Genomic DNA, 14,463 nt, shown 5'->3' with positions numbered 1-14,463 from the left:
GTCGGGAGCCACGACCGCCCCGACGTGCAACAACAGCCGCAGCAGCAGCGTGTTCGCCCGCCCCGGATCGGACTTATCATCGGCGGAGCCGGCCGTCTTCGGAGGCTGCGGGAGCGGCTGCGACGCGACGCGCCTTGGGCTCGGCCCGCTGTGGACCGTCCGGTGCGGCCTGCAACCACAACAACCTGACTGCGGGCGAGGACAGCGGGAGAAGGGAAAGACATTGTGGCCTTCCATCACAGTGAGGAGAGAGAGGACTGGAGGAGACTCACTGTGATGGATGTTTCTTTGATGGATGTTTCTTTTTTTGTGTGTTTTTGGGGTTGGGTGGTTTGAGTGCCTGTTTGATGCTTTTATTGTTGGACTGTGTTTTTGGGGGTTTTGGGGTGTGTGATTTGAATGCCTATTTAATGCTTTTATTGTTGGACTGTGTTTTGGGGGTTTTTTGGGGTTGGGTAATTTTGGGTGCCTGTTTAGTGCTTTTATTGTTGGACTGTGGGTGATTGAATTAACATTTTGTTCAAGATGGCCGCGCCGTTGTGTTTGGCTGCCTGCCACTGTATGTTTCTTTTTTTTCCTGGTCAGATGTGCAGCACTTTGGTCAACGTGGGTTGTTTTTAAATGTGCTATACAAATAAATTGACTTGACTTGACTTGACTTGATTGTGCTGCTGGCCTTGCCGAGGCAGCGTGAGGTGTAGATGGAGTCAATGGAAGGGAGGTTGGTTTGTGTGATGGTCTGGGCTGCGTCCGCAATTCTCTGCGCGTTCTTGCGGTCGTGGATGGAGCTGTTCCCAAACCAAGCTGTGGTGCATCCCTGGGTGGCAGGCTCACTCTGAGCTGTCGTCTCCCCATCCCACCTGAACATCCCACAAAGCCCACAACATCACGGCAGACCTCTGCTGCATGCCTCTAGGCTCAACCACGGTGGTGCAGCGGTAGAGTTGCTGCCTTACAGCAAATGCAGCGCCGGAGACCCGGGTTCCATCCCGACTACGGGTGCTGTCTGTACGGAGTTTGTACGTTCTCCCCGTGGGTGACCTGCGTGGGTTTTCTCCGAGATCTTCGGTTTCCTCCCACACTCCAAAGACGTGCAGGTTTGTAGGTTAATTGTCTTGGTAAATATAAACATTGTCCCTAGTGTGTGTAGGATAGTGTTAATGTGCGGGGATCGCTGGGCGGCACGGACCCGGTGGGCCGAAGGGCCTGTTTCTGCGCTGTATCTCTAAATCTAAATCTAAAATCTAAAAACTAGTTAGTGTGGTTAACTAGTTAGTGGTTTGAGCTACAGTGGTTAGTGGAAAGGTTGTTAACTAGTTGCTGGTTAACTAGTTTTAATCGGTAATGCTGTCAACCAGTTAAAGTGGTTAACTGATTAATAGTGGTAAAGTGGTTAACTGGTTAGTGGTTAACTAGTTAGAGTGTTAAGGTTGCCAATTAGTTGCCAACAGGGGCGGCACAGTGGCGCAGCGGTAGAGTTGCTGCCTCACAGCACCAGAGATCCGGGTTCCATCCCGACTACGGGTGCTGTCTGTTCGGAGTTTGTACGTTCTCCCCGTGACCTGCGTGTGTTTTCTCCGGGTGCTCCGGTTTCCTCCCACTCTCCAAAGATGTGCAGGTGTGTCGGCGAATTGGCTTGCTAAAAGATCAAATTGTCCCTCATGTGTGGGATAGTGCTGGTGTGCAGGGATCGGTGGTCGGCATGGAGTTGGTGGGCCGAAGGGCCTGTTTCCACACTGTATCTCTAAACTGAAACTGAACTAAACTAGTCAGAATAGTAAAAACGGCATTCATTTGCTTGCATTCGTTGGCTGGGGCATTGAGCACAACAGTCAGGAAGTCATGATGCTGCTTTGGAGGACTTTGGTTAGGCTGCATTTAGAGAATTGACATAATATCAAGATGAACTAATCTCCACAACCTGCATATGATGCATATCCCATTATTTCCTGCATGTCCATGTGCCTATCCAAAAGCCTCTCAAAAGCCACTATCGTATCTGCCTCCACCACCACCCCTGGCAGCGCGTTCCAGTAGGGTGGCCAACTTTCTCACTCCCAAATCAGGGACAAAAGGTGACGTCACTGCCCCGCGCCCCACGTGACCTCACCTAGCCAGCGGCCACGTGCTCCCGCTCCACCAATGGCGGCCGCCCGGACTGGGAGACGGGTTGCCTCGCAACCTCCGTTAGGCGGCGCCCCGGCCTCCGGGCCTACACTGTCCGGGCCTACAGTGTCAGGGTCTACAGTGTCCGGGCCTACAGTGTCCGGGCCTACAGTGTCCGGGCCTACAGTGTCCGGGCCTACAGTGTCCGGGCCTACAGTGTCCGGGCCTACAGTGTCCGGGCCTACAGTGTCCGAGCCTACAGTGTCCGGGCCTACAGCGCCCCCCCAGGCCTAATAAGGGACAAGGGACAAACCAATTTAGCTCAAAATACGGGATGTCCCGGCCTATACGGGACAGTTGGCAACTCTACGTTCCAGGCACCCACCACCCTCTGTGTAAAACCTTGCCCCACACATCTCCTTTAAACTTTGCCCCTCTTGCCTTAAAGCTCTGCCCTCTAGGGTTGGGCATTTCCACCCTGAGAGAAAGGTTCTGACTGTCTACCATATCTATGCCTCTCAGTGTGCAGTTCTGGTCTGCCTGTTACAGGAAGGATGTGGAGGCTTTGGGGAGGGTGGCGAGGAGGTTTAACCAGAATGATGCCTGGCATAGTTGGTATTAGCTACAGGGAGAGGTTAGGCAGTCTTGGATAGTTTTCTCATGAAACGCCAGAGGTTGCAGGGAGACCTATATATAAAATTATGACAGGCATAGATAGGGCAGAAAGTTTAGTTTAGTTTAGAGATACAGCGTGGAAACAGGCCTTTCGGCCCACCGGGTCCGCGCCGACCAGCGATCCCCGCACATTAACACTATCCTACACCCACTAGGGACAATTTTTACATTTACCAAGCCAATTAACCTACAAACCTGCACGTCTTTGGAGTGTGGGAGGAAACCGAAGATCTCGGAGAAAACCCACACAGGTCACGGGGAGAACGTACAAACTCCGTACAGACGGCGCCCGTAGTCGGGATGGAACCTAGGTCTCCGGCGCTGTATAAGGCGGCAACTCTACCGCTGCGCCACCGTGACCGACCGTTAGAAAGTCAGAATGGAAAAATCAAATAGTTGAGGGCCCAGCTTGAAGGTGAGAGGTGCAAAGTTTAAAGCAGGTGAATGGGGCAGGCTTTTTTATACAGGAAATCTATATATTAAAACTCTCGTTTGTTTGTTTGTTTGTTCCTGAACTACAGCCAGTGTGTAAGATAGAAAGAACTAGTGCACAGGCGATTGTTTGTCAGCGAAGACTGAGTGGGCTGAAGGGCCTGTTTCCGCACTGTATCTCTGAACCAAAGGCAAGGCGTTTACTTATTGCACATTTCAGCAACAAGGCAATTCAAAGTGCTTTACATCTATATACTAAAACTCTCGTTTGTATGTTTGCTCCTACATCCAAAACGGTACACGATAGCGCGACCATTTTAGGCCCACCTGACTCACCGTCGTCCCTTTGGTGCTAATGGAAGAAGTTTCATTGAAATCGGTGTTACATTTTTAAAGTTATTCACATTTTAAAGTTTACATCTATCTCCTAGGGAGGGAGGGGGGAGGGGGAGGGAGGGGGGGAGGGAGGGGAGTGGAGGGAGAGGGGGAGGGAGGGGGAGGGGGAGGGAGGGGGAGAGGATAAGGGGGGTTGAAGGGGATGGAGTGGGGGGAAGGGAAGGGGAAGGGAGAGGGGAAGGGGGAGGGGAAAGGGAAGGTGGAGGGGAAGGGGGAGGAGGGAGGATGGGGGGGAGGGAGGGAGGTGGAGAGGGAAGGGAGGAGGGAGGGAGGTGGAGAGGGAGGGGAGGGGGGAGTGGGTGGGGGGGGGGGGAGAGGGTGCTGCACCAATGCAGGAGAGGTTTGGGCCCAACGGGTCCACTTTGTCCTTTTTAAGAAGGAAATCAGAAGGGCAACAAGGGGCCAGGAGATAGCTCTGGCAGATAGCAATAAGGACAATCCCAAGAGCCTTTATAAATACACAATGGGGAAAAGGGTAACTAGTGAGAGAGAGTGGGACCCCTCAGGAATCAAAGCGGTCACCTCTGCGTGGAGCCACAGGAGATGGGCAAGGTCCTCAATGAGTATTTCTCCTCTGTATTTACCGAGGAGAAAGACAGGGGGACTGGGGAACTTGGGGCAGTCGATGGAAGTGTCGAGAGCAGTCAGTGTTACGGTCGAAGAGGTGCTGAAGGTACTGTCGTGTATGAAGGTAGACAAATCTCCAGGGCCTGATCAGATATATCCAAGGACATTGCTAGAAACTAGAGAGGAAATTGTGGGAGCCCTGGTTGAGATTTACGAGTCGTCCTTAAATACAGGAGTGGTGCATGAAGACTGGAGGGGGGCAAATGTTGTGCCCCTTTTCAAAAAGGGCTGCAGGGAAAATGCTGGGAACTATAGGCCGGTGAGCTCAACATCTGTAGTTGGTAAGTTACTGGAGGGTATTCTGAGGGATACAGGTATTTGGATGGGCAAGAGCTGATAAGGGACAGTCAGCATGGTTTTGTACGTGGGAGGTCGTGTCTCACAAATCTAATTGAGTTTTTTGAAGACGTGACCAAGAGCTGTAAATGTTGTGTTAGTGGACTTCAGCAAAGCATTGGACATGGTTCTGCATGGTAGGCTGCTCTGGAAGGTTAGATCGCATGGGATCCAAGGAGAGATAGCTGAATGGATAGCAAATTGGCTCCATGGAAGGATGCAGAGGGTAATGGTGGAAGGTTGCTTCTCAGACTGGAGGCCTGTGACTAGTGGTTTGCCTCAGGGTTCGGTGCTGGGCCCGTTACTGTTTGTCATCTACATCAATGATTTGGATGAGAACACACAGGGCAAGATTGGCAAGTTTGCTGGTGATACAACAGTGGGCGGTTTTGCAGATATTGAAAATGGTTATGAAAAATTGCAGCAGGATCTGGATCGATTGGCCAGGTGGGCAGAAGAATGGTTGATGGAATTTAATACAGAGAAATGTGAGGTGTTGCATTTTGGGAAGTCTAACATGGGCAGGACCCACACAGTGAATGGCAGGCCTCTGGGGAGTGTTGTAGAGCAGAGGGATCTAGGAGTACAGGTGCACGGTTCCTTGAAGGTCAAGTCGCAGGTAGATAAGGTGGTCAAAAAGGCATTTGGCATCTTGGTCTTCATCAGTCATTGAGTATAGAAGTTGGGAGGTCATGTTGCAGTTGTATAAGACGTTGGTGAGGCCGCATTTAGAGTATTGTGTTCAGTTCTGGCACCGTGTTATCGGAAAAATGTCGTCAAGCTGGAAAGGATGTTGCCAGGACTAGAGGGTGTGAGCTATGGGGAGAGGTTGAGTAGGCTGGGACTCTATTCCTTGGAACGCAGGAGGATGAAGGGTGATACATTGAAGTGTATAAAATCATGAGAGGAATAGATCGGGTAGATGCACAGATTGCCCACAGTAGTTGAATCGAGGACCAGAGGACACAGGTTTAAGGTGAAGGGGAAAAGATTTAATAGGAATGTGAGGGGTAACTTTTTCACACAGAGGGTGGTGGGCGTATGGAACAAGCTGCCAGAGGAGGTAGTTGAGGCAGGTAGTATCACAACATTTAAGAAACAGTTGGACAGGTACATGTGTAGGGAAAAAAAACTGCAGATGCTGGTTTAAATCGAAGGTAGACACAAAACGCTGGAGTAACTCAGCGGGTCAGGCAGCATCTTTGGAGAGAAGGAATGGGTGATGTTTCGGGTCGAGACCCTTCTTCGTCACCCATTCCTTCTCTCCAGAGATGCTGCCTGACCCGCTGAGTTACTCCAGCGTTTTGTGTCTACCTTAGACAGGTACATGGATAGGACTGGTTTGGAGGAGTATGGGCCAAACATAGGCAGGTTAGGACTAGTGCAGCTGGGACATGTTGGCCGGTGTGGGCAAGTTGGGCCGAAGGGCCTGTTTCCACGCTGTATCACTCTATGACTCTATGAGAGTGTGGTGGGAGCACCTCAAGGCTGCGTGCTTAGCCCCCTGCTCTACCCACTCTACACTCATGACTATGTAAGCCGGACACAGTGCCAACTCCATCTTCAAGTTCGCCAACGACACCACCGTTGTTGGACGAATTACAGATGGTGATGAGTCAGAGTTATAGTAGTGAGATCGACCGATTGACCAAATGGTGCCAGCACAACAACCTGGCTCTCAATATCAGTAAAACCAATGAACTGAATGTGGACTTTGGAAGAGGAAGGATGAGGACCCATAATCATGTTTATATCAACGGGACGATGGTGGAGAGTCCTGGGTGTGCATATTTCTGAAGATCTTTCCTGGACACAGCACACTGATGCAATTATAAATGAAGCACATCAACACCTCTACTTCCTGAGAAGATTCCAGAGATTCGGTACGTCAGAGAGGATTCTCTAGAACTTCTACAGGTGTGCAGTAGAGAGCACATTGACTGGTTGCATCACGGTCTGGTTCAGCAACTTGAACGTCCAGGAGCGGAAAAGACCGCAAAAAGTTGTGAACACTGCCCAGTCCATCACCGGCTCTGACCTCCCCACCATCGAAGGGATTTACCGGAGTCACTGCCTCAACAAGGCAGCCAGCATCATCAGAGACCCACACCACCCTGGCCACACTCTCACTGACCCACACCACCCTGGCCACACTCTCACTGACCCACACCACCCTGGCCACACTCTCACTGACCCACACCACCCTGGCCACACTCTCACTGACCCACACCACCCTGGCCACACTCTCATTTCATCCCCGCCATCGGGAAGAAGGTACAGGAGCCTGAAAACTGTAACGTCCAGGTTCAGGATCTGCTTCTTCCCCACAGCCATCAGGTTATTAAACACCACAACCTCAAATAAGCTCTGAACTACAATAGACTATTATTATTATACTATGCACTACCGTTGTTTGTTTTTTGAGTATGTGTGCATGTGCATGTATATATATATATATATATATATATATATATATGAGTGTGTGTGTGGTGTGTGTGTGTGTGTGTGTGTGTGTGTGTGGGGTGTGTGTGTGTGTGTGGTATGTGTGGTGTGTGTGTGTGGGGTGTGTGTGTGTGAGTGTGTGTGTGTGTGTGTGTGTGTGTGGTGTGTGTGTGTGTGGGGTGTGTGTGGGGTGTGTGTGTGTGGTGTGTGTGTGTGTCTGTGTGTGGTGTGTGTGTGTGTGTGGGTGTGTGTGTGTGTGTCAAGTCAAGTCAAGTCAAGTCAAATTTATTTGTCACATACACATACTCGATGTGCAGTGAAATGAAAGTGGCAATGCCTGCGGGTTGTGCACAAAAATAATTACAGTTACAGCATATAAATAAAGTTAATAAGTTACTAAACATAGCACAAAAAGTGTCGACAAAAATTTAGTCTCTGGGGTTATCAAAGTTGACAGTCCTGATGGCCTGTGGGAAGAAGCTCCGTCTCATCCTCTCCGTTTTCACAGCGTGACAGCGGAGGCGTTTGCCTGACCGTAGCATCTGGAACAGTCCGTTACTGGGGTGGCAGGGGTCCCTCATGATCTTGCTTGCTCTGGATCTGCACCTCCTGATGTATAGGTCCTGTGTGTGTGTGTGTGTGTGTGTGTGGTGTGTGTGTGTGGGGTGTGTGTGGGGTGTGTGTGTGTGTGTGTCTGTGTGTGTGTGTGTGTGTGTGTGTGTGTGTGTGTGTGTGTGGTGTGTGTGTGTGTGTGTGTGTGTGTGTGTGTGTGTGTGTGTGTGTGTGTGTATGTGTGTGCGTGTGTACTTGTGAGTATGTGTACATACACACACTGAACGTTTTCTCTCTCGTTTATCATATTGTTTACAGTGCACTATGTTTCCATATTCTGTTGTGCTGCTGCAAGTAAGAATTTCATTCTTGCATCTGGGACACACGACAATAAAACACTCTAGACTCTTGGCTCTCTTGCCTGGAGCTTGCTCGAGAAGGTGGCAGTAAAAGTACCAGAAACCAATCAGGTTTGATGAGAAAGACTGAAAAATCTTTTGCCCAAAGGGCAATATCAACCAGAGGCACGATGGCGCAGCGGTAGAGTTGCTGCCTTACAGCGAATGCAGCGCCGGAGACTCAGGTTCGATCCCGACTACGGGTGCTGTCTGTACGGAGTTTGTACGTTCTCCCCGTGACCTGCGTGGGTTTTCTCCGAGATCTTCAGTTTCCTCCCACACTCCAAAGACGTGCAGGTTTGTAGGTTAGTTGGCTTGGTAAATGTAAAAATTGTCCCTAGTGGGTGTAGGATAGTGTTCATGTGCGGGGATTGCTGGGCGGCGCGGACTCGGTGGGCCGAAGGGCCTGTTTCCACGCTGTATCTCTAAATCTAAATGATTGAGAATGATCAGCCATGATCACATTGAATGGCGGTGCTGGCTCGAAGGGCCGAATGGCATCCTCCTGCACCTACTGTCTATTGTCTATTGACATAGGTTTAAGGTGAGAGGGGAAAAGATTAAAAAGGAACCTAAGGGGCGATTTTTTCACGCAAAGAGTGGTGGGCGTATGGAACGAGCTGCCAGAGGAGGTAGTTAAGGCAGTCACTATAATGACATTTAAAAGAACCCATCAATGACCTCCTCAACCCTGACCTTGATGATGACGTGAACTCTCCTGACTCTATTCCAGCCACTTTGGAAGAAGCGTACAGGAGTAAAGAGGGCCTTCTGCAGTTGTACAGGGCCCTGGTGAGACCACACCTGGAGTACTGTGTGCAGTTTTGGTCTCCAAACTTGAGGAAGGATATCCTTGCTATTGAGGCAGTGCGGCGTAGGTTCACCAGGTTAATCCCCGGGATGGCGGAACTGTCATATGAGGAAAGATTGAAAAGACTGGGCTTGGACTGGAGTTTAGATGGATGAGAGGGGATCTTATAGAGACATATAAAATTATAAAAGGACTGGACAAGCTTGATGCAGGAAAAATGTTCCCAATGCTGGGGGAGTCCAGAACCAGGGGCCACAGTCTAAGAATAAAGGGGAGGCCAATTAAAAATGAGATGAGAAAAAAACTTTTTTACCCAGAGTTGTGAATTTGTGGAATTCTCTGCCACAGAAGGCAGTGGAGGCCAATTCACTGGATGAATTTAAAAGAGAGTTAGATAGAGCTCTAGGGGCTAGTGGAATCAAGGGATATGGGGAGAAGGCAGGCATGGGTTACTGATTGTGGATGATCAGCCATGATCACAATGAATGACGGTGCTGGCTGGAAGGGCCAAATGGCCTCCTCCTGCCCCTATTTTCTATGTTTCTATGTTTCTAAGGAAAAACTGCCGATTCTGGAATTAGTTTTAGTTTGGAGATACAGTGTGGAATCAGGGCCTTTGGCCCACCGAGACCGTGTGGACCAGCGATCCCCAGACACTAGCACTATCCTACACACATTAGGGACAATTTACAATTCTTACCGAAGCCAATTAACCTACAAACCTGTCCGTCTTTGGAGTGTGGGAGCAAACTGAAGATCTCGGAGAAACCCCAGGTCACGGGGAGAACGTGCAAACTCCGTACAGACAGCGCCCGTAGTCGGGATGGAACCCGAGTCTCCGGCGCTGTGGGGCAGCATCTCTGGAGAACATGGACACAAAATGCTGGAGTAACTCAGCGGGTCAGGCAGCATCTCTGGAGAACATGGACACAAAATGCTGGAGTAACTCAGCGGGTCAGGCAGCATCTCTGGAGAACATGGACACAGAGTGCTGGAGTAACTCAGCGGGTCAGGCAGCATCTCTGGAGAACATGGACACAGAGTGCTGGAGCAACTCAGCGGGTCAGGCAGCATCTCTGGAGAGAAGGAATGGGTGACGTTTCGGGTCGAGACCCTTCTTCAGACTGATGTCAGGGGGGGGGGGCGGGACAAAGATAGGATGTAGTCGGAGACAGGAAGACTGGTGGGAGAACTGGGAAGGGGGAGGGGAACCAAGGGCTATCTGAAGTTAGAGAAGTCAATGTTCAAACTGCTGGCGTGTAAACTACCCAAGCGAAATATGAGGTGCTGTTCCTCCAATTTGCGCTGGGCCTCACTCGGACAATGGAGGAGGCCCAGGACGGAAAGGTCAGTGCGGGAGTGGGAGGGGGAGTTGAAGTGCTGAGCCACCGGGAGGCTGCACCACCGTTCTGAATGCCGAGGAAAACCCTGTAGGAACTCAGCAGGTCAGGCAGCATCGGTGGAGGGGATCGACAGACGACATTGCGGGTCGGGACCCTTCAAAAGACTCAAGACTTTGGCTTTGAAGAAGTCAAGGTCCGCGTGGCCAACTCAAAGGTTCCACGTGCCGAGAGAGCCTCAGCGACAGCCTCGCTGGCCACATCTACGAGAGGGTGGACATCCCATGGGAACCCGGAGATGCTGGGACCGTGGCCCCATCCATGAAAGGAGACAAGTCCGGGTGGCACGGTGGCGCAGCGGCAGAGTTGCTGCCCTACAGCGAATGCAGCGCCGGAGACCCGGGTTCCATCCTGACTACGGGCGCTGTCTGTACGGAGTTTGTACGTTCTCCCCGCGACCTGCGTGGGTTTTCTCCCAGATCTCCCAGAGAGATGAGAGGAGATCTTATCGAAACGTATAAGATTATTAAGGGGTTGGACACGTTAGAGGCAGGAAACATGTTCCCAATGTTGGGGGAGTCCAGAACAAGGGGCCACAGTTTAAGAATAAGGGGTAGGCCATTTAGAACTGAGATGAGGAAAAACATTTTCAGTCAGAGAGTTGTGAATCTGTGGAATTCTCTGCCTCAGAAGGCAGTGGAGGCCAATTCTCTGAATGCATTCAAGAGAGAGCTTAGTAGAGCTCTTAAGGATAGCGGAGTCAGGGGGTATGGGGAGAAGGCAGGAACGGGGTACTGATTGAGAATGATCAGCCATGATCACATTGAATGGCGGTGCTGGCTCGAAGGGCCGAATGGCCTCCTCCTGCACCTATTGTCTATTGTCTATCTTTGGTTTCCTCCCAAACTCCGAAGGGTTCTTTTAAATGCCTTTATGGTAACGACCTCAACTACCTCTTCCGGCAGCTCGTTCCATACACCCACCACTCTTTGCGTGAACAAATTGCCCCTTAGGTTCCTTTTCAATCTTTCCCCCTCGGACCTTAAACCTGTGTCCTCTGGTCCATGTTCCCCTTTCCTCTGGCTAAAAGATACTTCAGGCATTCTCATCAAACAGGTTTGTAGGTTAATTGGCTTGGTAAAATGTAAAAAGTGTCCCTAGTGGGCGTAGGATGGTGCTAATGTGCGGGGATCGCTGGTCGGCGCGGACCCGGTGGGCCGAAGGGGCCTGTTTCCGCGCTGTATCTCCAAACTAAACTAAGCTAAACGTCCACCTGTGGCCCATCTGCAGAGAAGCCTCCCTGATGTCGGCCACCGGTTGCCCTAGGTCTTCCTCACCCCCCAGCGGGTAAAGCCGTTGCCCCAAAGCGCCCGAGACCCCAGTTCAATCCTCACCTGGCAGAGGTTCTGCCGATCGTTCAATTATCATTCAATGCATTGTACAAATGGGATTCAACTAAACTAATACCCTTCACCCTTCCTGTAAAAAGGTTTCCCCTCGGGTTCCTATGTAATCTTTCCCCCCTCTGTTTAAACCCATGTCGTCTGGTTCTCGATTCCTTGATGTCCAGGAGGTTCTGGCTATCAGTATCATTCATTGCATTGCACAGATTGGGCAACTTTACCCACTAGTGCCGATAACATCATCCATAGAGTCATAGAGTCATAGAGTGATACAGTGTGGAAACAGGCCCACTGGCCCAACTCACCCACACCGGCCCACATGTCCCAGCTACACTAGAGTCATAGAGTGATACAGTGTGGAAACAGGCCCTTCAGCCTCAACTCACCCACACCGGCCAACATGTCCCAGCTACACTAGTCCCACTTGCCTGCACTTGATCCATATCCCTCCAAACCTGTCCTATCCATGTACCTGTCCAACTGTTTCTTAAACGATGGGATAGTCCCAGCCTCCGTACACCCACCACCCTCTGTGTGAAAATGTTTCCCCCTCGGACTCCTATTAAATCTTTTCCCCTTCACCTTGAACCCATGTCCTCTGGTCCTCGATTCCCCTACTCCGGGTAAAAGACTCTGCACGATCTATTCCTCTCATGATCTTGTACACCTCTATAAGATCTCCCCTCATCCTCCTGCGCTCCATGGAATAGAGACCCAGCCTGCTCAACCTCTCCCTGTAGCTCACACCCTCTAGTCCTGGCAACATCCTCGTAAATCTTCTCTGAAACCTTTCAAGCTTGACAATATCTTTCCTATAACACGGTGCCCAGAACTGAACACAATATTCTAAATGCGGTCTCACCAAGGTCTTATACAACTGCAACATGACCTCCTAACCCTTGTACCACCTGTCCGTACAATCTGGTGTTTCCCACTTTCCAATGGAGATGAACCTCCAGTGTACAGGGCGCTGGTCATCAACAAACTAACCCACAGCCATGAGATTCCTCTGATCTTACCTCTGGGGACGCCCACTGTTCTCAGGGCTAGGATGGGGTAGAATTTGTTAACTTCTTTCAGGAAGATTTTGGGGTGGCACGGTGGCGCAGCGGTAGAGTTGCTGCCTCACAGCGCCAGAGACCCGGGTTCGATCCCGACCACGGGCACCCCTGTACGGAGTTTGCACGTTCTCCCCGTGACCGCGTGGGTTTTCTCCGGGTGCTCTGGTTTCCTCCAACAATCCAAAGACGTGCAGGTTTGGCCTCTGTGAATTGTAAATATGCGTAGGACAATGCTAGCATGCGGGGTGATCGATGATCCACGTGGACTCGGTGGGCTGAAGGGCCTGTTTCCACGCTGTATCTCTAAAGCCTAAAGATTCTCAAAATCAGTATGTCAGGGGGAAAATCGTGACCTCTGCTTGGGAAGTAGGGCAGGGCAGGTGACTAAAGTATCAGTGGGTGACCTTCATTCTATTAGTTATTGTTGGAGGGAATCATTTTGTTTAGTTTAGTTTGGAGATACAGCGCGGAAACAGGCCCTTCGGCCCACCGGGTCCGCGCCGACCAACGATCCCCACACACTAACACTACCCTACACCCACTAGGGACAATTTTTACATTTACCAAGCCAATTAACCTACAAACGTGTACGTCTTTGGATTGTGGGAGGAAACCGAAGATCTCGGAGAAAACCCACGCAGGTCACGGGGAGAACGTACAAACTCCGTACAGACGGTACCCGTAGTCGGGATGGAACCCGGGTCTCCGGCGCTGCATTCGCTGTAAGGCAGCAACTCTACCGCTGCGCCACCGTGCCACAAAATCATGTTTGACGGGTACCCTGAATCTGGCTTTCACCTGGGGTCCAGTCAGCCACTTACCTATGGCTCAGATTGGGACAGAACATGAAGGAAATGTCAAACAGCAGGGCTGAGTTTCTCAAACAAGTCAGTCTATTCAAACTCCACTCTTGCCCCCCCTCCCCCACCATTTGTAACAAGGACAGAGTCCCCCTAGTCCTCACCTTCCACCCCATCAGCCCCGTACAGCACATCACCCTCTGACATTTTCCTCCACCTCCAACCGTATCCCAATACTAGCCGAATAAAGACCCCGACAGTCTTTTCAGTTGAGACAGAGGTTCCTCCAACCTCATCTACTGCATCCGCTGTTCCGGGTGTGGACCCCTGTACATCGGCGAGACCAAGCGCAGGCTCGGCGATCATTTCGCTGAACACCTCCGCTCAGTCCGCCTAAAACTACCTGATCTCCCAGTGGCTCAGCACTTCAACTCCCCCTCCCATTCCCACACTGTCTTTTCTGTCCTGGGCCTCCTCCATTGTCAAAGTGAGGCCCAGCACAAATTGGAGGAACAGCACCTCATATTTCGCTTGGGCAGTTTACACCCCAGCGGTATGAACATTGACTTCTCTAACTTCAAATAGTCCCTGCATTCCCTCTCTCTCCGTCCCCTCCTCCTTCCCAGTTCTCCCACCAGTCTTACTGTCTCCAACGACATTTTATCCCACCCCCTCCCCTGACATCAGTCTGAAGAAGGGTCTCGACCTGAAACGTCACCCATTCCTTCTCTCCAGAGATGCTGCCTGAGTTACTCCAGCATTTTGTGTCTTATCTTCGATTTAAACCAGCGTCTGCAGTTCCTTCCTACAGGAATACTTCGGCACATCCCAAAGACGTGCGGGTTTGTAGATTAATTGTCTTTGGTAACAATTGTAACTTGTCCCTGGTGTGTCGGATAGTGCTAGTGTACGGGATGATCGCTGGTCAGCGTGGACTATGTGGGCCGAAGGGCCTGTATCTCTAAACTAACCTAAACTAAACTCATGAAAGGCCTGGATAGAGTGGATGGGGAGAGGATGATTCCACTCGAGGGAGAGTCTAGGACCAGAGGGCACAGCCTCAGAATGAAAGGACGTGCCTTTA

The sequence above is a fragment of the Rhinoraja longicauda genome, chromosome 1 (genome assembly GCF_053455715.1).
Source record: "Rhinoraja longicauda isolate Sanriku21f chromosome 1, sRhiLon1.1, whole genome shotgun sequence".
NCBI classification, from domain to species: Eukaryota; Metazoa; Chordata; class Chondrichthyes; order Rajiformes; family Arhynchobatidae; genus Rhinoraja; species Rhinoraja longicauda.
Note: the sequence above shows the minus strand (reverse complement) of the source record.